Source organism: Rattus norvegicus, chromosome 14, assembly GCF_021556685.1.
Source record: "Rattus norvegicus strain SHRSP/BbbUtx chromosome 14, alternate assembly SHRSP_T2T, whole genome shotgun sequence".
In the NCBI taxonomy this organism is placed as follows: Eukaryota; Metazoa; Chordata; class Mammalia; order Rodentia; family Muridae; genus Rattus; species Rattus norvegicus.
In genome coordinates this window covers 87,801,669-87,814,960 of record NC_141547.1, presented here as the reverse complement: position 1 = coordinate 87,814,960, position 13,292 = coordinate 87,801,669, and the positions used below count along the sequence as shown (strand labels likewise).

General features: G+C 47.4%; 1 long non-coding RNA gene across 2 annotated transcripts; it reads right to left on the bottom strand.

Annotated features, from left to right (window-relative positions):
* Window positions 1-2,351: 2,351 nt before the first annotated feature.
* Window positions 2,352-6,689, bottom strand: LOC148001447 (uncharacterized). Of its 2 annotated transcripts, none has more exons than XR_015637128.1 (3): window positions 6,585-6,689; window positions 3,311-3,491; window positions 2,352-3,201 (listed from the first exon to the last, which is right to left on the bottom strand). It is a non-coding gene; the product is annotated as an uncharacterized LOC148001447 (long non-coding RNA). The 2 variants fall into 2 exon arrangements; XR_015637129.1 differs by having other exon boundaries at window positions 2,812-3,201; window positions 3,291-3,491.
* Window positions 6,690-13,292: the final 6,603 nt, after the last annotated feature.

Sequence of the window (13,292 nt, the reverse complement as noted above, 5' to 3'; positions counted from 1 at the left end):
ATGTAGAAAGGAAAAGGTTGGGGGATGGAGAAAGAGGACAAAAAGAAGAAAGGAAAGAGTGGGGATAGAGAAGAGCTAGAATACAGAGAAAGAAGAGGAGGGACAGAAGGAGGGAGAGAGGGAAGGATGGATGGAGGGAGGCAGGAAACGAGGGAGAAGGACAATCATCCATTAAGAAAGCAAGATGGAGACTCAGAAAGACGTAGAGTTTGTGGCATGTGTCTGAAATTCCAGCACTGTGGAAGCTGAGGTGAGAGAAAAAGTGTTGAGCTACTAAGCTAGCCCAGGCTCTAGAGCTTTGTCACCACTGCTGAAATACATCTCCAGGCCTGGAGGCAAGGGGTTTTCTACAGTGAGATTTTCACCTTTGGAAGTGGGCGCAGCCATGCAGGTAACTGCAGTAAAGGTCAGGGTGCTAGAGCCGCTAACATCCACCAGCATAGCACACTGGACTGAGGTCACTTGCCTGCCATGTTCAGGGACCCGGGTTCAATCCCAGCACTATAACAAAGTAAAACAAAAGTGCCCGAATGCACATTGTTTGGGTTAGTTTTTGTTGTTTATCTTGACACAACCTGAAGTAATCTGGGAAGAGGGAAACTCACTTGAAGATTTGCCCAGATCAGATTGGCCTGTGGTCATGATTGTGAAGGATTGTGTTCATTGATGACTGACGTGGAAGGGTCCGGTCCACTGTGGGTGGCACCATCCCTAGGCAGGTGGGCCAGGCTGTAGGAAAATTAGCAGAGCATGACCCTATGAGTGAACCAAAGTGCAAGCCAACAAGTGGGTTTCTTCTGTGGTTTCTGCTTCAGTTCCTGTCCTGTCATCCCTCAGTGATGGATTATAACCTACAAGTGTTACCTCTCCAACTTGCTTTTAGCCATATTTTCATCACACAAACAGAGCGAAACTAGAACAGTACCTAAAATTCGTCTATGTCCCATGACCTACCCTAAAGCTAACTCATGTGGAGGGAAGGTCCTACCCTAAAGCTAACTCAAGTCGGGGGAAGGTGGCTCTGCTCCATCTTTCTGACATGGAGGGAGAAAGGAGGCTTTTGTGCACCTTACAAATGAGTCTGAGTGGCCCAGAGGAAGCCAGGATAGTTTACTGCTCAGGAACCCCTCTGGGCCAGTCCAGTGTCACGCCTCACAGAACAGCTGGGGTCCCCTAACCTTTCCCTTGGCATCCAAACGCTTAGGGACTCTTGTTCTAAAGAAAGCTGTTGTCTTCTAACTACTACAAACAAGGGAAATCCTCCTTTTAAAGCAAATGTCTGTACCACAGTTCTGGTCTCTCTGCGGACAGGCTCCGGCATCTGTATTCAGCCTCCTCTGTGGTGTGGTGGCGGCCTGTCCTTTCCCTAGCTCAGGCTATGCTTGGAGTTATGCCTGATGCCACTAGAAGGTCTCAGAATTCTAAGAAGTTAAAGGAGCATGAGAAAGTCACAGCCAGCACTCCTCCTTGGGAGTAGCCTCTCTAAAAGCCCTGGCCCTAGGAAGGCTGGTGAGACAAGTCACATAGCTATATGTCCTAGGAGACGTGTCTCAAACAGAGTTGCTGAGAACTGCCAAGATGAGTGTTACCAGCTGGGGACTGCCTTGGGTCCAGGAAGAAGAAAGGAGCATGGACTGTGGAAGGACACAGAGACTGACCTAGCAGTCAGAGAGAAACACTGCTTAAGGGCAAGAGCCTGCCACAGAGTTCTTCATAAACAGCCCCCAGCCTGGAGATCGAAACCTGCTTCCCGACAGAGCCATCTTCCCACTATTGCGAGATCATCTAAGTGTTCAGGGAGACCACACGTTGCCTTTCCGGTTGTGCAGTGACGTGCCCACAGCAGCGACCACAGCTCCTGAGGGCATGAATCATGAGATGAGGGACAGGCTGAGGCCACAGGGATGTGCTGCTCGTCCCCAGCTGCCCTCCCACACACTACAGTCCAAACCCCCGCTCCTCCAAGCCCACACTCTGTCCCCTTTGCTTTGAAGACTCCCTGGAGAAGCCCTTCTTACCCAGAATGCAGCTGCTTGCTTCCTAACCAGTCTCTAAAGCAACCTTTGCCCCACCTGAGCTATAGGGATCTCTCTGCATGTGGGTGCCCTGAGGGTGACATTCTTTTGGTCACCAAGGAGGCATCCAGATAAAGACTTCACACAGTTGATCTGATCTTCCCCTCAAGGCCAACTACCTATAGACAATCAGGAAAGTTTAAGAGCCTTCCTCAGGCGCACTATCAACCTCTCCAGGTCATCAGTGAGCTCACTCCAAGGTCATATGATTGGCTATACACCTCTTGGGTAGGTCATGTGAAGGCATGCATGGGACAGATTGAGGGCCTTCAATTTCAGGGCCAAAGGGCAATTTATTCTCCCAAATGACCAGGTGCTGTGATCACATGTGAAGCTATGTATCTTGTATCACAGCATAGATCCATGGGCCATGGCAAATGGCTGTAAAGTAGGGGATGCCGGGTGGGAGTAGAGTTCACAGAGAGACTTCAGACATAGTGTGGTGTGGCTTGCTTCCTGTTTGATTCTCTGGGCTGTCATAAGAAAGCATCATCCACCACGTGGCTTGACAGCAGAAGTTGACCCTCACTGGATGTTCTCAGTCAAAGTGTTGGTGGAGTTGGCTTCTCCTGAGGCTCTCCTTGGCTTCCTCTCTGCCTGTGACCTCTCCTGCTCATCTCCTGTGCCTCTTCTCATCTCCTCTTATTTTTTGGACATCAGTGAGGTTTGGTGAGGGCCCAGCTTATGTCACTCATACTTTTTGTTATTGTAACAAAATGCCCAATATAAGCAACTTAAGGGAGGACGATTTATTTTTCTCCTAGTGTCAGAGATGTTGGTCCATTATGGCCAGGATAAAGTGTGTGTGTTTGACGGGGAGATGGGCAGTGTGGTGGTGGTGGTGGTGGTGGTGGTTGAGCACCAACATAGAGAAGGAACAGGAAGAGACCAAGGATGGATGGACAGACAGACAGACAGACAGACAGACACACACACACACACACACACACACACACACACACACACACACACACACACACACACGGTGCTTTGTTTCTTCTAGCCAGGCTCTTGGTTAATTTTGCAGTACCACAAACACAGGACATGGTTCATATGACCATAATGCCAGTGAAAGGTCTTCTTTGATTTTGCAGAGAACTTGACGCAGCCTGAACTCCATGCGACTCTATCTCAAGAAAAAAAAAAGCTATCACTATCAGAAGTTCATCTCTTGTCAACTTGACACCCCGACAACCCCAACAGTCCAGCCCTCACCCCCGAAGTCTCATGTCCACCTCATAATGCAAAAATGCATTCAGCCCATCCCCACGAGTCCTCATGTCTCAGTGGCTGCACATGATTCTCTTGATCATAACGAAAAACGCTGAGAATTGTTAAGTTCCTACATTTCTGAATATGAAGGCTGGAGTTCAAAATCTCCTCTGGCACCCAAGTCAACTCTTAGCTATGAGGCAACTGTAAAGGAGAAGAAGAGAAAAAACAAGTTATATACTTTCGACAGGCAAGCGCCTGGCATAGACGGCTCCATCCTGAGAGGGAGGACTAGGAGGATATTGAGGAAAGATCAGCCCAGAGACCATGTGGGAAACATTAAGATGAGCAGTTCCATGTTCCACATCTGGGCCCAGAATGCCAGCCCCAGAGAACTCTGTAGCCCCATTAGGTGCCTCTGCTGCTTGCATTTGCCCGGCCTCTCCCTCAGGCTAGCTCTGCTCCGTCTGCCATGAACTGAAGCATTATTCTATCCTGCTGCTGGGACGGTCTGAAATCTCTGAAACTGTGGGCAGAAACAAATAACTCTTCCCTTGAAGTTATGCGAGCTATTTAGCCACAATGATGAAAAGTCTAACCAGAAACACTCTAATGACCTATTTAACTTTAATTACCCCTCTAAAGATCTTAACTAGACAGGCATGGTGGCACAAAAAAACCCCCAACAACTTGGTAGCCTGAGGCGAGAACACTGTGAGTGACAGGCTAGCCATGTCTAAATAGCAGGTTCCAGAACAGCCTGGGCTGTAAGAGCTTATCTCAACCAATAAACAAACCAACTAAAATCATCCTGACTTAAAGTCAGACACATGGGGGGAGTACCAAAGTAAGAACATCAATCTCTGAATTCCGGGTGACATAGGTCATCCGGTCGCACTGTACTAGTTAATACTTTTTTTATTCCTGAATGAAATAATGAGTTTCTATTTAAAAAGCTATTAAGCATATATATGACAGGCAAATAAAACCTAGGGTGAAATCTCAGCCTGCCTGACCTTGTTTTACTCGGTGACACAGTCCACCCACAGGCTTTGGACATCAGACAATTGTGGTAAATCACCGCTGGTGCCTTGGTCTTGTCCATGTTCAGCCAAAGCAGTAAAACCTCCATGATCCCACGGAAATGAAGATAAGCCACCCAGCCACTGGGCTGCTCTGGATACTTCTTGTCTGAGTCTTCTGTCTCCTCTGATTCTGCAAAAACTCTGAGCCCTTTTGCTTTCCAAAAGACCTACCCCATAGTGATCTTTTGCTTCTCCTTACTGAATCGGAGTCCCGTGAATTCTCCAAACCAATCATCACCCGAGCAAAGCTACACTGGTCTCTTGCTGCTGGGTCCCTACCCACCGCCTCTTTTGAGACATGCAACTGGTTAAGTAGCCCAAACTGGCCTTACACACCAGATTCTTGTGCCTCAGCTACTCCCCTGAGACTATTGGCAAATGCCAACATGTCCAATTCCTGGTATGACTTTATTCTAGATACTAGGTGGGCAAAGAAGAGAGTCTCCTTGAAGCTTAACATTTGGAATTCTCGTTTCCATCCACTATAGCACAGGAGATGGGAGGGCTGCTGGACTCCATGAGTCACGTGGACTCACCTTTAACTTCCACCCAAGGAGATGCATCAAAAGGAAGAAAGGACCCATTGCTGGAGAATCATCTTGGTTTTGCTTCTCTCTCTGAATTAGTCTATCTTTCTTTCTAGTACTTCACTACCTGCAGCAACTACCTTTTCCCAGACAGGAAGTTAGGCTGCTATGAAGGAACTCTTCATATGGCACATCTGGGCGTATGCTCTACGCCGCTGCTCACCTCAGGGCTCGACTATGCAGAGGTTACAGACAGCATCCTGTGAAAAGTTGGGAGGCTCACCCCAGAAAGGAATGTTGGCAAAAGAAATTATTTACTCAGAAGTTGACATCTAGGCTGGTTGTTGGGACTTTCCACACCATTTGAAAGAATCTTGGCATCCCAAATATGTGGCGAGAGCTGGACAGGGTGAAAAGCCGCCTCATGTCACTGTTGTTTGGAGAAATGAAATTTGCTTTGCTTAGAAACAGCACAGAAAGGTCACTCCTTGAGTGGGAGTTGGGGGGAGTTTCCTGCCGATGAAAGGATCTAGAGCCCATGGTCTATACTGCGAGACGAAGACAAGGCGTCGCTCAACAACAGTGGCAAGGACTGTGAGTTCTTTTCTCATTGCAAAACGTATGTAAGTTCATGGTGAAATACATGGGAACTAAGGAAGAGCCTGTTTTGAGATAAACAGTTGCCTGTAACTACCCACACGGAAAGGAACAAGCCTGTTATCACGAGGAACCTCTTTTCTGCTTCTAAGATCCCTCCCAAGTATGTTTTTGTTGTTCTTTTTGTTTGACACACGGTTTCACTATGTATCTGGCAGGCTTGATATGTAGTCTACTCACTCTGTAGACCAGGGCGCCAAAAGATCTGCCTGGCTCTGCCTCCTGAGGGCTGAGAATAAAGGCACATGCAGGGCCATAGTTTTAATACATGCAAACATGCCTTTTCTGTCCACCTTTGAATAGTTTGGGCAAAATCTTCTCCCCCAAGGAAAATCTTTTGAAAGGGCTAGACAGAAGCTTCATCAGTTAAATGTGACCATGTTAAACTGACAGTTAAAACTAAGTATGACCATCTCCAGAGCCACACAGGTATGAAGCCTTGACAACCTAATCTTTCTGGTCTTTCCCCCAGTCTGTGTCTAATTTCCTTAAGGATTTATTTATTTATTATATATAAGTACACTGTAGCTGTCTTCAGACACACTAGAAGAGGGCATAGGTCTCATTACAGATGGTTCAGATCCACCATGTGGTTGCTGGGATTTGAACTCATGACCTCTGGAAGAGCAGTCAGTGCTCTTAACCACTGAGCCATCTCTCCAGCCCCATGCCTAATTTCCTAATCCATTGAGCTCCCACCTAAGTGACTCAAGGAATCCGAGTCGTACCTCATGCCTTCCCTGGACAAGGTCAAAGAGCGTAGGTCATAGGGTCACAGCTAGCCAGCCCCGCTCCAGGTCAGGGAAGTATTTGTCACCCAAGGGTACCTCTGCAGTGGAATTCTTCTTGGAGCTTTGGCCCAGATGAGTCTGAGGCAGTGAGCAGGACATATTTGGTCAGAGGTCTCAAGATGTAGCTCATTCTTTGCTGGTTAAGTGGGGATGTCCCAGTCGGTGTTTCCTTCCTATGACTGTGATAAAACATTCACCCAAATCAGCCTGGAGGGGAAGAGGGTTTCTTTCACTTACGTGTCCCTGTCACGGTCTGTCACTGAGGGAAGCGTGGGCAGAAACTCCAACAGGAACCTGGAGGCAGAAACTAAAGGAAAGACCATGAAGAAACTCTGCCTTACTGCCTTGCTCCCCATGGCTTGGTTTCTTATAGCACCAGGACCACCTGCTCACAGTGGGCGGGGCCTTTCTACACCAATCACTAATCAAGACTATGCCCCACAGATTTGCCTACAGGCCAATCTGATGGTCTCAATTAACATTTCCTCTTCCCAGATGACTTTAGCACAGTTCCCAAAACGTTCTCGGTGTCAGAGAGCCCTGATTTGTCTGGGTTATCCAGATCTCCAAATTGTCCAATTTTACCTCCTGAAGTTCTTATGGGGTCATCTCCTACTACCACTACCACCTGACGGTCAGCCAGCTGAAGGGAATATTTATATACCTGCTCCGTGTGTGTGTGTGTGTGTGTGTGTGTGTGTGTGTGTGTGTGTGTGTGCGCGCGCACCCTGAGGCAGTTGCCTTACTGTCCCAAAGTTAGTAGCAACCCATGCTCCTCCCCATTTACCTCACACCCCTTGGGGTTGGGCAGTGTGAGACAGCCCTGATATAAATGCTCAGTAAACTACTTGGTAAACTAAAAAAATTTTTTGCCATTAAAAACCTCTTTGTTGTCAATCTCTACTCTCTCTCTCTCTCTCTCTCTCTCTCTCTCTCTCTCTCTCTGATTCTCTTCTCTCCCTGACCTCTTTCTCCCCTCCCCCCAATCTCCAAGTGTTCCTGGCCATCCTCTCCTCTCTTCTCCTCTCCTCTCCTCTCCTCTCCTCTCCTCTCCTCTCCTCTCCTCTTTCTTTCTATTTCCTTCTGTCCCCTTTCTTTCTCTGTCTCTACTCCCTTCTCAACTTCCCTTCCCATGTCCCCGCCTCCAAAATCCTTTTTCTTTTTCTTTTTTTCCTTCACTTTAAGGGATGTTAACATTATGTCATTTTGGTGTTGTGACATAGCCAGCCCCTTTATCATTTTGAGTTTCCAGTCAGCACTGGAAACGGTTATAAAAAAGGAGCCCAAGGGCAGGCTTTCTCTGCTGAAGGTCACCAGAGCGAACACTGCTTCAATGGTCTGAATGAGAATAGGGACATCCACAGTAAACCTCTGACTCCACACTGGACCTTCAGGATGTAGCTAGAGCTGGGACAGGAAAGAGGCGGTGTGGTGAAGGACTTGACTGTACCTGGAGATAGGAGCCAGCTCTTAGAGGTCACCTGCCCTACTACACCAATTTTCTCACATATGATTCAGACCTCCGGAGTCTTGGGGAAGTGGTTTCCAAATTCTTAAAATAGTGTTGAGGGAAAGGCATGATTGAGAGATCAGAGGAGATTAAAACCTGGTCCAGCAAGTATCCACGGAACCAAAAAGGCACATTCTATTCCACCCAAAGAATAGAACAGCAGAACAAAAAATTAGCTCTTTTCCAGTGTGACAGCTTCCTTCATCTGTGTGTCAGGAGCTACACGATGAGAACTGTAAGTCAAGCCACTCACCCTTACCAAACAAGGGCTCCTCCAGAACACAGAAACCCTCATAGCCCATCACCATATGCTGCCTCTCTTTCTATGACTCTCATGCCCTCTGCTCTTTGTGCACTCCACTAAACCAGCCCTGTTCTTTTCTTCTCTGAAGGTAAACTCTTTCATCAAACCACCCGACCTTCACTGAACATAAAACTGAACAGTCGGCCAAACTAATAGAAGATCCCAATATTGGAATGACAAACTGTCATTCCTGAATGGTGGAGGGGGGAGAAAGAAAGAAAAAAAGGAAGGAAGGAAGGAAGGAAGGAAGGAAGAAAGAAAGAAAGAAAGAAGAAAGGAAAGGAAAGGAAAGGAAAGGAAAGGAAAGGAAAGGAAAGGAAAGGAAAGGAAAGGGCATGACTGTTCCTAGATATGGTGGAAGAGAAAGTATATTATAGATACCTGGGAGAGCACAGCCAGAGGCAGACACGCCTGGGAGAGTTCAGAGTGGTCATGACCCTGAACCATGAGGGAACCTGGGAGGGTAGGGAAGAGGGGAGAGCAGAATAAGATGTGGCAGCCAGCAGGACAAAGGTACGAAAAGGGGGGAGGGTAACCAAAATGTCTGGATTATATAAGGAAGAGCCTTTGTGGGAAGGACAGCCCAGTCTCTGGGTTGGAAGTTCAGGGTAGGGGGTTGGGTGTGTCAGCCACACCCTGTAACAGGTAGGACTGAGGGAAGTTAGGAGAACCTGGAGGCCAGGTCTAATTTGATATGTTAATAGGCACCTCAGCCATTTGTCCTGGGATTGAAACTTAACAATCCCTTCCTATAAAAGTGTAAATTCAATTTAGAAGTCTCCACTTGACACAAATCTGGAAAACTGCCAAGGGCTGGGGGGGCGGGGAGGTTTTGTTTTAATTATCAAGATTTTCCAGTAGATTGAATCAAATAACCAGTCCTGTAAGAGGTTAGTGACAGCAGGCAAAGCATCCAAAGATGTATGTGTGTGTGTGTGTGTGTGTGTGTGTGTGTGTATGAGTGTATGTGTGTGTGGTGTGTGTGTATGAGTGTATGTGTGTGTGTTGTGTGTGTGTGGTATGGTGTGTGTGTGTGTGGTGTGTGTGTATGAGTGTATGTGTGTGTGTTGTGTGTGTGTGGTATGGTGTGTGTCTGTGATGTGTGTGGTATGTGTGTGGTGTGTATGTGGTATGGTGTGTGTGTGGTATGTGTGTGGTGAGTGTGTGTGTGTGGTATAGTGTGTGTGTGGTGAGTGTGTGGTGTGTGTGTGGTGGATGTGTGGTATGTGTGTGTATGTATATGGGGGGTATGTGTGTGTGTGTGTGTGTGGTATGTGTATGTGTGTGTGTGGTGTGTGTGTGTGGTGTGTGTGTGTGTGGTATGTGTGTGGTGTGGTGTGTGTGTGGTATGTGTGTGGTGTGGTGTGTGTGTGTGTGTGTGTGTGTGTGTGTGTGTGTGTGTGTGAAATCTGCTATGTTTCAGTTCTTGGAAGGCATGGGTAGGGCTGAATTTAGACTGATGTAAATGGAGATGGACATTTGGTAGGTGCCTTCTTGACTAGATTGGGGCATTGGGTTGGGAGAGAATGACGGGTTTGGAGATGGCTCCTGGAATTTCTGTGTTTTATCACATTGGACTGTGAAGAATTGGAAAATGGAAGGAAAATGGTAGTGTGGCTGGTCCCTTATTTGCTTATTGTGTAATTTCTAAGAAATGGATGCTGTGTTAAGAACATGAGTAAAACAGTTGTGCCAACGGCTCCAGCCCACCATCCTCAACCTCCCAGTCTATGTTGGGACCTTGAGGACCTGAGCAGACAGAGCGAGGGTGCGTGTGTGCACTTGGGATTGGAGTGGAGTGGGGTGGGGAGTGGGTTTCGGAGTTCCTAGGTGAACTATGGGAAGCCAACAGATGGCTCAGTGGGTAGAGAGCGGTACCTGAAAACCTGAGTTGAACCCAGAACCAACATAAAGGTGGAAGGAGAGAGCCAACTCCATAATTTTGACCTCTGTTCCTCATACACAGGCCATGGCATTCGTGCTCACACAATAAAACAATTTGTTAGGTTGGCAATGGTCATGTGGGAGCATGATATAGCCTGCCTTATCCCAATGGTGAAAATGTAGTGCAAACTGGGAATCAGCCTTGGAGGACCTGGGGTTTCTTGCGTGCTGGTTGACACCTCTGGCAGTGGGCTCCAGAGGTCACTGAGGCTGAGATGAGACATGGGAGGTGGGTGAGTGTGGGTATGAGGGGACTGAGTGTGGTTTGAGGGAGGTGATGCTTCCTTGGTACAGACAACCCTGGATAGTAATGGCTAGCCTCTGCTTTATGTGTAGAAGACAGAGGTGTCCTGGCATGCCTTCAAAGCCTCTGAAAACAGCATATCTTGTGTGCTTCTAGGTGCCTCTCAGACTATTGAAATCTGTTTGACCTCCAGATCTTGGTGAGTGAGCCCCTCCTGGGGTGTACTCTGCAGGGCCAGACTAGATAGATTGCAGGGGATCTAAGAACCAACCGACAGCAGATCCAAATTCTTACCTTAGAACTGTTGGAAAGATAGTCAGCTAAATGCTTGCACTGTAATGGCGTCTCAGGCTAATAATGAATGCACCAGGATAACCAACTCTCTTAAAGTGGATATTACAAGATAATCAGGAGAACTTTCTCAGAGTACATTCCTGGACCCAGACTGGGAGTTTGGAAGATCCGGGATGGAAGTCTGAGCGTTTAGCCTTCCTGTCCCTAAAGTGATACTGTTGACAATGTTCAGGGTTTAGAGTCCTTACCTGAAGCAGAATATTGATTTGGATTTGAGAGGCGCTATGCAGGTCAAAAAGATTCCATTAGCACAATGTCAATCAAATGGAGAGTCAGCTGAGCAGTTCCCCGACAGAGTGGTCTCCATGCTCATTGTCCTGGCTGGGTCTAAGGTGTGAAAGATGGGGTATTCTGCGGGTATTCTGTTGGGATGACTCATGTCCGTACCAGAGTACTAAGCACTAGCACTACGCTGAATCTTACTTAGCATTCAGGAGAGCTGGATTACGACTGACTTTACTCTCTTCTCCATGTTTTATGGAAGAAACTGAGGCACAAGGAAGTTAGTTAGCTTGCCAAAGCCACAGAGCAGACACACGGCCACTGTTTGCGGTTGAAACCTGTGTGCGTTGCCTACCCCTGGCTATTAAATCCAGGAAGCTTAAGGCAAGGTGGAGAAGACAGCTGTGGACAGATGTGGTCTCCAGTGGCTAGATGGAAGAGTACCCAGTTTAGCAAGAGATACCACAGCAAAGACATGGTGAGGCCCATGCACCCAGAAACGAAGGCCCATCAAACTGTGTCAGAGATTGGCACACTCTACCGAGCACAGGGAAGCGAAGGATATTATGGGAATTAAAAGCACTCCCTAAATGTCCTCTGCGGTAGTGACTGAGTCTAGATCAGGGGCAGATGACATCACTATAAGGATCCAGGAAGCTTGGGAAGCCATTCAAGTTACTCAACCCCTGAGAGCCTTCTGGAACAAGCAGGTCCAAAGAGAGTCACAGAAAGGGGAAAAGAACATATACCTTCCAAAAAAAGGCAGAGCCATCCTGTGGAGCTAGCTGGCTTTCCTCTTACATGGAAATGAGTCTTTTATACTCATTTAACCGCAAAGTACTTTCAGGTTCTTGGTGGGAAGCTACTAAAATGACAGAAAATAATGTTTCCTTGTCTAATTTACAACTGTTTAAATACAAAAATGAACTGAAAACCACAAAGCCCCCAGCTGACCAACTGGCTGTTTGGATACGCATTTCTACATAGTGTCAAACAAGGCCTACCAAGGCTCCCGATGCTGTGGGGCCAGCAATCATAACCAGACTCACTGTAGATGACTCTCCTCCACCTCTAGCCGGTCTCCAAGGCCCATGGACCTATGTCCTCTAACACAGTTCCCCAGTCTGAGCTTTCTGAGCTGTTAGGCCCAGTGCTAAGGGCTGCTGGGATTCAAACCCATCCCCAGGTTGGATGAGTTTTAGCAACTTTATTTTACAGATTAGAAAAGGGAGGCTCAGCTCAGGACGTAACTCAGATGTGTAATGCTTACCTCCTTACCCAGGACGTCCAAGGTCCTGAGCTCCATCCCCACTACTACACAAGAAATAGCAAAACCAGAGGTGTCTATGACATGGCCCCAGAATTCTCACTCAAGTCTAACTGAATTGAAAACAATGAGTTTAACAATACAGATGCCTGGCCCTTTCCCGAGTCTTTTTCTATCATGGTTCATGCAACCTATAGCTCAGGTTCCCAGTAGGATCCCTTGGGTGCTCACTTTTTGCTAGTTCTTTATCCTGTTCCCAGACTTTTCAGACTTGGACTCATTCTCCCTCCCTGGCACAGCATAGTACCCACATCATGCCTGTAGGTGGCGCTCTTCTTGTGCACTGTGCATTTTCTTTCTTTCAACCATAGTCTCTCCACAATGTCTACTCCACAAAGGCACGCTTTTTAGCCTGCTGCTTCATTGATCTTTCCCCCCAACTCTCCTTGACTGATCCACAGTCTTGGGGAAACATGCTGTGGTCTCATGAGAGGATTAGAAGCAGCTCTCTTGGAAAGGGCTTCCCAGCAGGCCAACCCACATTCATGGAATGGTCTGATTTTCACAAGACTGGACGGATCCTATCATTTGAAGCTGTCAAAGAAAGGTCTGATGAGCATCTATTGGGAGGGAGAGTCATAGTGGAGTCTGAAAGCTCCAGCGGGAAAAGTCTGAGATCTCAGATCCATTCAGCATGATTAACTATGACTCCATTCAGGCTGTTTTCTGCCTGTGACTATCCAATCCAGAAACTGAGGACCTCTGGGCTGGCCCAGGGCAATACATCCATGAAGGTGAATTGAATCAACTCACCAGTCACCGTACACAGAGAAGAATACAGCCCAATTCCCAAGAAACCTGATTTGCTACATAGACCCTAAGACCGTTTCTTAGTATCTGTGTTGCCCCATTAATGTGTGCTTAGGGAATATGGTACCACAATGTAGGGAGCGGCTAAAGATGGCGCCGACATCCGGTGGTCGTTTGTGGTAAACACCTACAGCGCATGTGTTGGCATACCCCCAGCACCTACAAGGCCAGGGTGATATTCATGCTAAATAGGTATTTCATGCTCCACCAATCCCCAGTGGACAAATTTA